Source organism: Dipodomys spectabilis, unplaced genomic scaffold (assembly GCF_019054845.1).
Source record: "Dipodomys spectabilis isolate Male_0828 unplaced genomic scaffold, ASM1905484v1 ptg000136l, whole genome shotgun sequence".
Lineage (NCBI taxonomy): Eukaryota > Metazoa > Chordata > Mammalia > Rodentia > Heteromyidae > Dipodomys > Dipodomys spectabilis.
The window spans coordinates 13,531,657-13,542,500 of record NW_024870813.1 but is presented as its reverse complement, the minus strand read 5'-3'; positions in this window follow the sequence as shown (position 1 = coordinate 13,542,500).

Here is a 10,844-nt window from a genome sequence, read left to right as displayed (position 1 = left end):
AAAATAATCAAGAGGTAATCAGCAATGAGCAATATTTGGAGACAGATGTCCCATGGTGGGAAATTTGGTTCTCTGCACAGGGATCAGTCCAATTTTCTCATCATCAGTTTAGTCACATAGTCAGATTTTTAACCCGTCTTTAAGCTTCCAGAGGCACAAACATACACAGCCATCACAGCATAAAATCAGTTTCCATCCCTACCTACCAGATAGACATTGTTGCCAGGAGCATTACACTGATCATGGGCCTACCATTAGAGGAATCAGATTATTTCTTCTATGAAGACAGAAGGCAGGCCTGATGACTGGAACCATGAATATGGTAACAAGCAACATTAGTAGAGATGGAAAATGTTGCTTATCTCTACACTAAGGGGTATAATGAGGTGGTCTTGTAGGGCCATTTTAGGCCCTTCTGACTAAAATAATCTGGAAATTTTGGAAAAACATACAGTGCAGCTTAACAAGTTGCACATTTCTTATAAAAAGTTTTTAAGTCCATAGCTACAGTGTCATACAGAAATGACTAGAACTGTGATTGCAGTTTTGTTGCAGTAATAACCTTTCACCTCAAGATTTTAGGAAGAGGAAAGGGTCTTATGAAAAAAAAAAAGCACTATAGTTCCTGATCAGTTGAGACAATTAGAAAGGATGAATTGTATAGATTGGTTGTATTATAAGGCATATTATTTGTTATCCTTTTTATTGCAAGGTATATCTTGTTAATCTCTGTGGATATAATAGAAAGCATTCAAGTTGATAGTCTGAAATGGCTATATTTTGTTAATAAAAGGAGTCACTGAAAAATTATAATTCTTTATTAACATTTTGAGGACCCATATTGACTTAGAAATTTTAAGTATAAATTCTGTGACAAGTTTTGAGCTTTACCCTGCTTGAACACACAAATGTAAGGCTACATATGTTTCATTCTAAATTTTTATGTTTTTTTTTCTTTTATTCACTAATCCCTTGCTTGAACTCAGGACTTGGACACTATCCCTGAGATGCTTTTGCTCTACCACTTGAGCCATAGCTCCACTTCCAGCTTTTTGGTAATTAACTAGAGATAAGAATCTCATGGACTTTTCTGCCTGGGCTGGCTTCAAACTATGATCCTCAGATATCAGCCTCCTGAGTAGATAGGATTTCAGGCATGAGTCACTGGTGCCTGGCAAATTTTAGGATTTTGCTTAAAATTAAATCATGTTTCAAGTAAGACTGGTCACTCATGAAGCTAAATATCACTACATGTATATTTTTGCATTAAAATTAATGTAAATTCTTTTTCACAAGAACAAAGATATCAATGCATTGTTAAATACTATTTTACTAAAAATACTCTTTTTGGGGAAAAAAGATTCATGGAAGCTTTTATGTGTTTCCTCTTACTCAGACTACAGAAATTTTAAATTTTCAAAGTGCCCAGGGCAGGAGTGTAAGGAACAGTTTATTATGGAATTTGTACAGGTTGCTTTTCTGTGTGTACACTATTGGAAAATCAACATTTTCTGATTTAAAAAGAATTTCATGTTTTCTGATTTAAAGAATTTCATGTTTATAAAAATTCAATGAAAATTGTAGGTCTGTCTACTACTAGTCACAGCATTTGTACAATGTTGCTTTTTAATATATTAAAAAAGAAAGAAAAAAATAATGCCCAGGAGGAGGAAGAAAAGGGAGTACAACAATGGTAGTGATGCAAGCTCTCTGCCAAGACACCACCAGACAACACCCTGAGTTGTGGCTGGTTAAGAAATAGTACCAATATCTCAGTAGTCCCAGGCCATTTCCATCCCCAGATGGCTAAAGCCAGTTCAGCCAGTTCAACAAACTGATTACAGGTATATCCTGAAGCAGAAGATCATGTCAGATGTAGGGAAGAAGTCACAGAAAGACAAGCTATAAAAGCACATTAAAAACACAGATGAATGAGTACAATAGCCTGGAAGGGAATATAAAAAAAAATTCCATGGAGAAAAGACCCAAAGCAGACCAGGGGACCAATATTAAGTCCCTATATACTGATACATAGCATGACAGGGCACCTACGTAAAAGGAAGACTAGACACTGTGTGCTGTGTCCTATTTTTGTCTCCACTTCAGGTATAAAGCAGATTCTAGGAAGAGTTCTGGCAGGCTACAGGGACACACTGCTGGAGCTGGACTTGGGACAGTGTCCGGAATGAGGCAAGAACCCAACAATGGCATCCTAATCTCCAAGCTGCTTTTGTACAGGATCAACCAGCCCTTCAGTGATATTCACACATGCACTCCAGCTTCCTGCTCTCCTGGAAGCAGCTCTACCTTGGGCCACAGGATAAACAGCAGCCACCATTCTTCCTGACCATCCATCTAGCCTCACTCTCCATCAGTAGAATCCCAGACATTTTCCATGGAGCAGATAGGATCCTGAGCCACCTATGTAGGCCATGGGAACAAAGGCTAGTCCAAGCAGGAGTATAATGACAAGTCAGAAGAGTTATCAAGATTTTTGTCTCTGATAAGGCCAAGTGGGCAGCAAATCTGGTTGACTTTTCTCATCTTCTAGGAAGTTCTTGAGTAAAGATAAAAAGCCTTATAACCAATGGCCATCTGGCTATATAAAGGCTAGAAGCAGCTCAACCAGATCACTGATTCTTAATGATCCATGCTTTCCTATGAAGAAAAATTTCAATGGCAGAGTAATCAAGGGTTTCCTTTTAGAATTCTAGACCAAAGAGAAAAGGCACAGACACTGTCACTGAGTGTTAGGACTCCTGTTCGCAATATACTGCATGTTACCCATGAAAAAAATCTGGCATGGCCCCTTGAGGGACAGGACCCATAGGCCAAGCTAAAATGCTAAAGGTAATCTCACATACACAGTTGCTTTTACCTTTAACCTCAAATGCTACTTTTGGGGCCAGCAATGTTCCATGTAGATCAGAGGTTAAATTCCTCCTTTAGATACAGTAAGTCAATAATGTCATCATGTAAGTGTGCTGAGCCTGCCTCATCCAGCAGGAACTTCTGCCTCTCTACACCTCCAAGGTACAGGTTCTCTCCCCCACATCGGAGCTTAAAGCCAGTGTCAGGATAGCCTTAGACTCCACAGACCTAGATAATGTCAGCCTGGAAAGCTACAAGAAAATCCTGAGATGCTGTCTCCCAAGAGCTAGGCTTTTACATCACATCTGACCATTAATTTTGCTATACCCTTAGCATCATTCATCTAAGAAGCAGACCTACCTCTCCATCCCCGCCATGTCCATTGCTGAAGCCCTGTCAGTATAGGCCTGCCACATAGCAGTCAGATGTGAGCTCCATCTTGTCCAAGTAGCTTTCTCCCTCAGGAGAATGCCCTTGGAACTGTCAAGAATAGAAATCTAACAAACATGGAAGACTCTTTAATAAGGGGGAGCTACTGAGCATAACCAGGGTCCAATAAGCAGGTCCCTGACAGCAGACATACAATCCAAGCAATAGTACTTGGGTATCACCAAATGAAGTGGCTTCTACTCACTCAGTGTGTTATGGAAGATGGAAAGAAGAGCAACAACTAGAAGCCAGCTCTTCCTGTTTCCCCTATAAGAGACTCTGTATCCCAAATGTAGACAGCAAGCATTGTCAATCTGCACAGATGGTAGTTTAAGACTATTTACTAGCTAATGCCAAAGTGGTACTTTCAATTTCTTGCCAATGAAAAGGAGAGAAGGAAACAGACTTTTGCCACTCAAATACTGTGGAAATACTAACACTAATAGTATCATCTGCTATTATTCAACATGGGACATTATCAACTTGATAGATTCTTTTGGCCAGAAAAGGTCAAGCATTTAGATGCTTCCAGATATTAAGGACAGAGGCTTACTAAAAGTGGAAGCCAGGCTGGGAAGGTGGCTCAGTGGTAGAGTGCTTGCCTTGCATGCATGAGGCCCTGGGTTTTATTCCTCAGCACCACATAAGCAGAAAAGGCTGGAAGTGGCACTGTGGCTCAAGTGGTAGAATGCTAGCCTTGAGCCGAAAAGCTGAGGGACAGTGCCCAGACCCAGAGTTCAGGCCCCACAAAAGAAACAAAACAAAAAACAAAAAAAAGTGGAAGCCAAACCATCCTAGAAAACACAAGGCATCTATAAAAACATATGAAATAATGCTATTCTAACCAGATAAAAGGCATGTCACTAAGTTGTGAACATGACAAACTATGAAGAATACTTTGGGGTCAATGGGGCAAAATCTAAAGTAGCAACAGTCATTGATGTGAGGGGACAGAGCTAAGGAAAGAGGTTACTAAGACAGTATATGTAATCTGAGCAATTTCCCATATAGAGGGAACTAGAAGTACTAAATTGTCTTGGTAGTCATCTCTAGGGATAAAACCATGAAGTCATTCATCACTCCTCTGACCGTATACTGCTCTGATCAAAGTTAAGAGAAAAGCTAAAAGCAAAGAAGAATCTAGAGAAGCACACTATGTCTTATTTAACTAAAACCAAAAGCTTGATAGACATGAAGATCTTAGAAATGGTCCAGACAAAAACTCCATTGTTCTATAGGAAAAGTGTGCTTGCCTCCTGTCCCAGAGGTGCTTGAAAAGACATTTACTGTCAGGACAGTCTCCAAAGGGATAGGAGTAGTAGATGAAGTGCTCCATGGCCAGACTTGGTTACAACCACCTCTGCTGACAGGAAGCCCACCATGATAGGCAAAAATCTGCCCAGGGTCTGTGTGAGGGAACTAGAAAACAGACCCTTCTTTCCAAGCTTGGCTGTTTCAAGGCATTCCAAAAAGTATAACCCATGCCCGTACTTTGTGACTTCGATATAAAACAATTCAATGGTATGGAAAGACATAGCCAGGAAAGTCACAGGCCTATTCCAATATGAAAATGTATACAAAACATTAAAATGTTTAGCTAATTAGGATCACATGATTAAGTAGTTTTTACTCGAGGTATGTGGGGGGGAATCAGTTCAATTTTGATAAAGTTGAGTCTATTTAAATCTTACACATTAACATGTGATATATGTTATATGATTTTCCTCCCTCCAAATAGCCTGCCCATTAGGATATAATAACTTAGACATTCCTTTTCTTGCCTTGCTAACTATAAAGTTTCTAGGGATTACTTAGAGATCTAATAAGATCTCAATGAACTAATTCCTTCGAGCATGCATTCCAGATCATAATTCTTTACAAATTTAATTTATGAATTCAAACTAATCCATAGTTTGTTTGCTTAAATTCAAATACAACTTGCTCTAAAATTTATATGGAGTTTTAAAAAGAAGATTTACTATTTGTCAGTAGTAAACCCACAAAATAAATCAAGGGGATTTGTCCCCTCAATAGGGGATTGGAGGGATAAAGGTTACACAGTGTTCACACAACAGATGAAGGTACCCAAGGAGTAGAGAAGGTCTCACTATCCATAAGACAAAGTGGCCATCATAGATCAGTGGTAAAGGACAGGATGGTCTATGTAAGGTGGAAAAGTAGCTTACCCTGGAGAAAGTTGCTGCATACGATACCCCTATATGTTTCCAGTCTCTTAGAAAAGATTGTTAGCCATGGATATTTTGGGGAAAGTCTAAATGAAAAACCCAGAGAAGAAAATATAGATTATGTGATAGGGGTTTAGAAAACAGCACAAACCTCAGAACGAAAATTTGAATTTGATCAGAAATAACTTTTCTGCTCAATGCCAATATGTCACTAACAAATTTAAGGCAGACAGAATGAGATGCAATGGCTGGAGCTAGAGAGGGAAGGAATTTTATCCTTGAATAAGAAATTTCTTTTAAATGAGACAGATGGGAACCTCAAAAGGAAAGGCAAAGTCAAGGATATTCTAAGTGCTGTCATTAAAACAAAATGCTCAGTCATGCCAATGACACTCGATATCCCTTCATGGTTATTCAGTTGCCAAGTGCTGGATTGTATAGCGTCTTTGGTAGGGATGGGGGGGTGGGCAACAGGACTAGTGATGCCACCACAGTGAGAATGTGTGCTGGGGCAGCTATTCTAGAAGATGATCTGGTACTATTTGCTTAAATTAAACAAATTCTATTCCTAAGGGTAGAAACAAAAATACTTGCCTCACAGGTAGATAAAGGTCCATGCATTAGGTTATTTTGTGATGTTTAGGAGTTTTTAAAAAAGGATGCACCTCAGGATCTACTTGCAGGAGAACAGCTGGGAAAGGCATGATGGCAGCATGCCTTGGAATGTTACATAACAGATGACCATGGGCTCAACACACACAGGTGTGTGCATCAGATAGGACTAAACAGGGACGAGGCAGCCTGACTCATTAACATGCATGAGAGGATATCCAGAATCCTAGTGGTGCCACTCCTATGAATGCAGCTTTACTGGAGTAGCAGAGGCATGACATGCCCCTTGGGAAGTTCAGTGCTCCCTAAAAAGTAGGCAGGCACTGACTTGCTAACAGCATTAAACCTTTGCCTTCTCTGCAGCCAAAGAGGCCTGTTGTGTCAAAAATATCTGAATTCTACTCTAGGCAGAGCCCAGGTTTTACCAGAGATAGAGATACTCTTTTATAGGCACCATGTTCCACAAACCCAGAAAATATCAACTTAAAAAGTCAATGAGACATAAACATAGTTCATCTGACCAGGCTCATCATTTCCAGTGGCTCCTACTACATGGGTGAACTTAATTCAGCGGATTCCAATGGCTGTGAATTTGCCCTACTCAGCAAAGGGAGGTGAGGATCACCACAGCCTCAGGTGATATGGGTTTCACTCTTCTCCATCTACCCAATGGCAAATCTGCAAATGCTGCAGCTTTAACAAAGACATAAAGGCCATTTTTCTCATGTATGTATGAGAAAAAGCTTACACAGGGTCTTGAACCCCAGGAAGGAGTACGAAGAATATCCTATGTTCAAAGACCCAAAAGATAACAAAGCCACCAAAAATATACATTGGACCAAAGACAGCCTCTTTGACAATGCTGTTGGGAGAGCTGGATACTCACATGTAGAATACTGAAGCTAGACCCCTCTCATACTGTGAAACCGTTCAAAATGGATCACAGATCTTAATGTAAAAACAAGAAACTGCTAGGAGAAATCCAACATACACACATACACAACTGGCAGAATAAAGAGACAACCCACAGGATGGGAGGAAAACCTTTGGATATCAATTTTTTTAGCTGATGAACAGCTGGCAGACTGTATAGCACCAAAATTTTAAAAACACCCACAATGTCCTAACAGTTGTCTACTCCCAAGATTGTGGCCATCATCACAAGATTCTGGGACATGACTGTCCTCAACAATCACAGGAAGAAAGCCCCACTTGCCTGGAGAAAGAGAAAGCATAAGAATTTCCTATCACTTATTCAAATATTACAGGGAAGTAGACTCAGGAGCATTAGCAAAATAAAGCCAATGTTCTCAGGAGAGCATGCCATACCAGCCTAAGAGGCTAAGCCAGGAGAGTACAAAGGAGAGTCCCATTTGACACAGTTGGGGATCTCCTGCTAGGATGCCCTCTGGAGGCTAGACCAATGACAGTTCTATTGACCTCGCCAACAAAGCCACATAATGGAAGCAGCATCTGACTTACTAAGAGGCAGCAACAAGACAATCATCTCCAATGTACCTCAAATCTTAGGAAGTTGAGAAAACCAAGCAGAAGTAGCCCAATAGGCACTTTGCACAGGACAGCATATGCCATTGACAGAAATGCTTCAGGGGGAAGAGAAAAAACAAATCGTTTAAATAGAGATACAGGTGGACCCATTGCAACAATGAGATATACAAGTCGTTATGTCAAAAAACAAACTTTACAACTTTGGTGGGGGAGGGGGGTAGAATCCAGTAGGGGGAGGGGGAGAGGGGGCATGGGAAGTGGAAACAAAGGAGGAGGCAACAATGCTTAATAAGAAATGTACTCATTATCTTGCCCATGTAATTGTAACCCCTCTGTACAGTATTTTCACAACAAAATAAAGAAATAAATACATAAAATTTAACCTTGCACATCAAGGGAAAAAAAGAAGTGCTTCAGAATGAGGAAAGCTGGGTAGGACATAGCCAAGAGAACTGAGCACCTAAAAGGAGAACAAGGTTGGTACTTCCAAGGAGAGCTAGTTGTACAGGGTAAGTCTACAGGAAGAAACCTATGAGGATGAAAAGCTGAGTCCCAGAAGGGAAGGAGAGATACTCTAGCCCTCATGGTACCTCTAGAGATGGCCACACAACTGGCCACCATGAGCTATATAGCTAAGTGTATTTTGTGTCATACATGGAGAGCAAGGGAGCCATAACAGGACAAGACTTGCAGGTATTGAAAGACAACAACAGGTTAGGAGATACCTGTAAGACTAAAGATCCAAGTAAGGGTCAAACCTGACCTCAAGCAAGTCAAATGTGCTATACCTGCCATAATCAAGATAAATGTGTTGAACAAGACCAGAGATGGAGGCATCAGGCATGAGGGAGACATCAGGTTTTATACCAGCCAAGAACATTTCAGACAAACTTTCCAGATGCCCAAGCAATGGCATGGCTGAGGTAAAGATTTACCTATCATAGCAGGTAGAAAGGCAACTTGAAGGCCAGGAATATAGTTGAGTCATCCACAAGCAAAAAAAAAATTTCATTTCATCCTTAGATGCACCTTCCCCATGGCCTTTACCCTGGCTAGCAAGATCTCAGCCAGACACCTCCCTCCATAGTGGGCTACTGTGATGGCAGAGACCCTGGAATGGGTCCTACTTCTAGCCCCCAGCTGCAGACTCATCCCCAGGCTCTACACCAAACCACAAAAAAAAATTCACCAAGTTTCAGGAGTTACCTAGCACCAAGAGAGATCTGCACTCTCTTGTCATTAAAACAGACCCTCACTCTCTTGTCATTAAAACAGACCTTCAGCAGTATCGTGTATAACTACCACATGGCTACTCAACGGAAAAGATCAGATCCAAGTAGGGATCTGATCTGATATGCAAGGCATGTATACCTCCACTTTGAGCCTTGTTTGAAAGGATACTCAATATGAAATGAACACTCTGAAGGAGGACATACTTTATCTTCTTTATTTCCTCCTGACTTACCCAAAAAGAGGACAGTTACTGAAATCCTGGAAGAATAAAGTTTAGAAACAGAGCCAAGTATGTTTCCTTATTTGGCATATTAAAGTATCACTCACAGGATAATTCTAATTCTTCAGACGTTATTGTCTGCTTGGAAACAGTGAGGAAACTGAGAAAAGTGGCTAACCACTAAATCACAGTTGACACTACAAACACAAGAAGTATATCTTTGAGAGGTGGCAAGCTACCTTAAGAGACATCTGGTGTCTTGTTTCCCATTTAGGCTAGGTCACAGGAAAGGACTCAGGGAAGATTTCTAGCTTTTCAATATCTGGTTATGTTTTAGTCCTGTGCATGTACCCCAGAGAGAAAAAGTAATAAGACCAAAACACACAGAAGAAACTAGGTCCAGGAAGATCCCTTGCTTGAGGAAAAGCTAGATGATGGCTGCCATCTATAGGGGGAAGAAATCAGAGATCCCAGACTGTGTTGCCAGATCCAGGAAGCTAGGCCATTTCCCAGCTAGAAGTCTTTAGTCTCAATCTTACCTAGATGGAATACACCCATTGTTAGTATGCCATCTTTGTTGTAGATATTCCTTTGTTCCTTTCTGAAGAGGTTAAAAACTTGAAAGTTATTTGTCCTAGAGATATTAGGATCTCAAAGTCTAGAGTTGGAAGAACCCAGTCAGAGTTAGTATTTAGCATAGTAATGCCTTATACTTCACCTACTGGCCTTCTGCTAAGAGGCTGGACAGGTTCCTGGAGTCCCCTTTCCAGTGCATAGATGTAGAGCCTCAAAAACAGAGGTAGCCACTGTCACTGTAGCATATATTAAGCTAGTGCTGCCCTATTGGATCAATAGGTCATCTTTGGGAGCTAGGCTTGTTCCCATAGATCTCAGACAGACCTGGGGTTTGGAAGATGGGTTTGTAGCTGAAAATTAAGACAAGGCCAAAAACTTGGAAGCAGGATCTGGGATAGGAAGCTTAGGCCAAGACAAGGGGAAGACACCAATGGCTCACTTGTAGCCTTATCTGGGGCTATTTCAACATAGCTTTAGAGAAAGAAATTATGTTGAATGTGGAGAAAGAACAGAAACATATGTTTCCCAAATGGTGATACAGACTGAAAACTCAGATGAGTAGAGAGAATACCATAACCCATGTGATAGGCTCTAGAGATTGAGCAGAAGTTGCCTCCAGGAGCCATACCCCCAACCACACTTTGCTATGTCATTGACTTCTGTGATTCTGAGCTATAGGGACAGTGCTGACAAACTATAAAATCCAACCTGCTCTATATACTCTTTTGAAACAAGCCCTACTGGTCTGGGCAGCAGAGGGGAAACTGATACCCAACACAAGTCTTCTAAATGGGTAAGAGAAGTTTGTTCTTTCATCCATCATCTTGTCCTAGTGCTACTTCTGACAAGGCAAAGGTCCTAGGAAGGGATCTACAGTTAGCTACTTAGTAGGCTAGCTCAGGTTCCCACCTGATATGTCTATGCATGACCAGCTCATACAAAAATGCCCTCTTCCATGAGGGTGAGCTCCCTCCAAAGATTAGTGCCAGCTGTCCTGTCAGCCCTCCTCCCTGGTACACTGGGAAAGACAGGTTTAGAAAACTATTCCTGCATCACTTTCAAAGTTGAAAACCCCTCATTTCCTAGTGTCCTGCAGCCCTGCTTCAGCTTTAATAAACAAAAGAGCTTGTTTCTAGCTCATCACTTGATAGAGGCTTTAATCCCCTCAAAGCTGGGAAGAGACTAGCCACTGTAGCTTATCTTTCAGT